This window comes from Palaemon carinicauda, chromosome 32 (genome assembly GCF_036898095.1).
Source record: "Palaemon carinicauda isolate YSFRI2023 chromosome 32, ASM3689809v2, whole genome shotgun sequence".
Taxonomy (NCBI): domain Eukaryota; kingdom Metazoa; phylum Arthropoda; class Malacostraca; order Decapoda; family Palaemonidae; genus Palaemon; species Palaemon carinicauda.
The window spans coordinates 63,957,711-63,962,691 of record NC_090756.1 but is presented as its reverse complement, the minus strand read 5'-3'; positions in this window follow the sequence as shown (position 1 = coordinate 63,962,691).

Genomic DNA, 4,981 nt, shown 5'->3' with positions numbered 1-4,981 from the left:
GCAGAAAATTATCTATGTACCCTCATACAGACTCCCTATAAAATTCCAGAATGAAATAAATGATGAAGGAGGTAAAATGCTAGAAGAAGGAGTCATTAGGAAATCGAACAGCCCTTATAAATTTCCATTAATAGTTTTACCGAAAAAAGATTGAACATGGCGCATCTGCGTAGACTTCCGTCGTCTAAACGAGGAGACGATCCCTGATCGATTCCCAGTGCCATGTACTGATGATATTTTGTCTTTGTTAGGTCAGAATAAATATTTTACCAGTTTGGACTTACTTAAAGGCTTTCACCAGATATCATTAGAAAAAGATAGTATCCCATATACAGCCTTCAGCACAGCCAGGGGACATTATGAATTTTTACGGATGCCTTTTGGTTTACGTTGTGCTCCCATAACATTTACAAGAATGATTAACATAGTGTTTGGAGACTTGTTAGGGGATATATTGCATGCCTATATGGACGACCTTGTAATCTTTTCCAACACCTTAGAAGAACATCTACGTAAATTAGAACTAGTACTACAGAGACTTAGACAACATAACTTAAGGGTAAAGATTAGTAAGTGTGAATTTTTCAAAAAATAATTAATATATTTGGGTTTTATGGTGTCAAGCCAAGGTCTTAAAGTAGTCCATGATAAGGTGTCGTCTATCCGTAACTTTCCCATAACTACTAATGTCAAGGGAATACAACAATTTCTGGGTTGTAGTGGATATTACAGGCGTTTTATACGCAATTATTCAATAATAGCCGCTCCCTTAACTGATCTTACGAAGAAGGGCGTAGATTTCATATGGTCTGAGCAGCATCAACAGGCGTTTAATACCTTGAAAGATGAACTGTGTAGTTCTCCAACCTTAAAATTTCCTGACTTCGGTAAGGAATTCTTCATTGCAACAGACGCCTCAGACTTAGGAGTAGGTGGGGTATTGCTTCAGCAATATGAGAAACAATTTTTCCTGATAGCTTTTTATTCTCGAAAACTGAGAACTTCCGAAAGTAAGTATGCAGTAATAGACAAGGAAGGGCTAGCTATTGTTAATTCACTAGTGCATTTTAAGTTCATAATATACGGTTATCACGTTAAGGTTCTTACTGATCATAAACCACTAACCGACTTCTTTAAGGGCTTCAACCACAGCCCCAAACCAACTCGGTGGCATTTGATCATTCAAGACTTTGGCGCAAGAATCGGGTATTTACCTGGGAAAGCAAATATCATTGCTGATGCATTATCACGTAACCCCGTGTCATCTTGTACGGAGTCTTTAGCTGAATTAATAGATATATCAACATCCATGCCTATTGTTAAAACAATATCTGAATAAGAAGATTTTGGCTGGAGTGCTGAATTATTACAGACTGAGCAAAGAAAAGATCAGAAAATAGAAAATTATAAATGCTTTGAAAGGCAATCATAAGGAAAAGGAATATATAAAGTATAAGCAGCAGAATTATATAATCAAAGACAATATTCTGCGTAGAACTGTGACAAGGAAAACCTGCAATAAACCATTGGCTCATATAAGAAATTAAAACAAGAGGGAAAGAAGTGAGGGAAAGATTTTTATCTTTTTTATTACCTTATATGTTAAATGTTTTTCTTCTTAATACAGGAGTAATTACATATATTTTTCTCGTTACAGGTTTCCAAGATGAATTTTTTGTTGTTGGGAGTGATATTGTTCGATCAGACATTTTTCTCGTGTGGGATGAGCTCTAAAAGTAAAAGTATAGATTTTAAATATGGCACTATAGTTGAAAGAAAAGAAGACGTTTTTATTACAACAAGTAACGTAGTTGTTGAAGTGCGGATGCAAGCAATTTTTCTCCCAGAGAATGACGTCACTAGCTTAAAAAGCGCCATTTTAAGGTTTGCTGTCTCATTAAATGAATTGCATAGAGGAAATTTTCCTTTTAATACAGAGAGTTCGCTTGCATCGGCACTAAAAGTTGCAGAGATGCTATCTGAAGACTTGCAAAATAAGACTTACAAGACAGAGTCTTTGGCTCGTGACATTTTGATGTGGACAGTAGGACAGGATAATCTTGAGAAACGTAACCCGTTTATTTTTGCTGCACTAAACATCTTTGGTTCTATTGCAAGTTTAGGTTTAGGAATTTACAATTGTCTTAAGATTAATAATCAAAATAAAAAAATTGAGTTCTTGACTCATGAAGATGAATTGATTATGTCAGAACTAAGGAATCAGTTAGCTTCAATCAATCAAATTATGAGTTTAGTAAATGAACATTCTAGTAATATTAATCAGATTATGGAAGTACAGGATTTGTTGGCAACGTTAACGTATTATGATCCAAAAATAGATCACATACATAACAGAATTGCACATATCATTGAGAAATCAAAAGATTATGTAGAAGCTATCACGTTAGCGACTAAAGGTGTACTGTCACCCCATTTGTTGCCAATAAAATACTTAAAGTTAATTGTGGAGAACGGACGGGAGAAACTAGGTTATATTCCTCTGTTAGACGCACGAAGGTTAGAATTTTATTACAGCTTAATTACAGTAAGCGTTGAAAATAACAGGATTATGATTACAATTCCCTTTGATTCTTCCGATGCCTGGCAATCTTACAGGATATCACCATTTCCGACTTTCATGACGAATCACTCAAATCCAGTAATATCCAATTTGACAGGACACGTATTGATTTCCCCAGACAAGGTAACATATACGGTCATTAACTCACTGTTCAGACGCAATGGATAGAAAAATATGTACAGCTGACTCATTTGAATTCCATAAAAACTTAATGGATTCATGCGAGTTAGGTATAGTGCTAGACGGTGCTCTCTCCCATACAAATGAAAATTGTCTGGATTAGCTTTATCCCTTTGACAATAATAAGTTCAATTGCAGACGGAACAACGGCTCGTGGATACGATACGACAAGGCCGGCTTCAATGTATCATGCCTGGACGGATCCACGTCCTATTCCCAAATCTTCCTTGCAGCAGATGGTTGTATCGGGACATCCCCAAATTCCATGGTGCAAGGAATCAAGACTATCATCAGAGAACGAGCCTACTTCGCGAACTTCACATGGTCAACAACAATTCCATCTTTACCTCTCCCATACAACGACCATGTAGCCAAGCGGTTGATGAAATTGACCGAGATGGACCACCCGTCACCGACTTATGCAGATCTCAAATTTTACATACTACTAGCAGGAATAAGTGTGACGGTGATGATATTTATCGCCGTTAACATCTTTGTTGGTGTAGGTTAAGGTAAAATAGTTTGCAGCTCAAACAGAATGTTTTGCCATGTCCAGACAAAACTCCTTATTTAATTCAATTTAAAGCCGTTTGAAAGTGGCCCCTTCATTCGCTCAAAGGAGTAAAAATGTCTTGGAAAAGTGTTGTGTACGAAAAGCAGTTAGTACGCTAGTAATATGTAATTGAAGAGACTATAGAACATTAGCATTTTTAAAAAACATTTATAAAACATTTAAAAAATAAATAATTTTTTCGGCATCTAATAGAATATATAAGCCGGAATGTTAAAAAACAGAATCTATGGGCATCTAATAAAATATATAAGCCCTATATATATATATATATATATATATATATATATATATATATATATATATATATATATATATATATATATATATATATATATATATATATATATATATACGAAACCATGGTACGTGTACGTACCAGGAATTCGTGTTTGTGCACTAAAATTGTATCTTTACCAAGGTAACAAATATTTCTATTAATTACCGTATTATAATAATCTATATTTCTGACAAAGGTAACAATTATTCTTTAACAAAGTTACCGAATCATATGTATATCAGTATTTTTTTTTTTGGTACCATATAATCGTTTGCTAGCAATGTACCTTATATGTGATCTGTATTTATCATACATTTTGTCTTTGCTTTGGTAATATCTGTTAATATGCATTATTATTATTATTATTTTTTAATGTGCCTATTTGAACATTCATCCTCATTTGCTTATGGCTAAAGTTAAACAAAAAATAATATATATATATATATATATATATATATATATATATATATATATATATATATATATATATATATATATATATATATATATATATATATATATATATCCAGTCACACTCCTAGTAAACATATATTGACGTGTTGTTAAATTAAAAAAAAAATTGAGATAGCTGGCCGAGCTTATGTAATAATTATATATTACATGTTTAAAACACATGACCTAATAGGTCACTGTGGAAGTAGAAGCTAGTGTGAGAAGTGCTGTAGTCATATCATAGCAGGATGTGAATACCATATCTCAGAAATGTAAAATTTTTCATGAAGAGTAAACACTAACTAGTCCGTGAGAAAGGTTGCCTGTGAAAACGGAACTGAGTATCTTCCGGTATTAATGTGGTGTTTACATAAATCCTTGAGTGCTGAAATTACTTTTACATGCATAGGGAATTTTGTATTAGTTTACTCGACGATGTCATACGGAATGGTCGTCCGACCAAACCAGCTATACTCCTGTGATGGAGATGTTAACACTGTTGTTCTTAAAGAATAAACCATTCTAAAGTTAACTTACTTGACTTTACTTGAAGATGTAATATACCAATTGTAATACTTAACAAATTTTAGATGACATTTGAAGGGAACCCAAATGTGTGTTAACAACAGTAGCACACTAATATATATATATATATATATATATATATATATATATATATATATATATATATATATATATATATATATATATATATATATATATACTGTATATATATGTGTGTGTGTGTTTGTGTGTGCGTGTGTGTCTTTGTTTATTGAATGCATAAAAAAATACAAAATTCATTTGTCCTCAGAATATCTGTGAGAAATATAATCTTTCATAAAATCATTTCTATTTCTTCCGCAATTGAGTACTATAAATTCTTATTGGTATTCAGAATATTACATTAAGATTG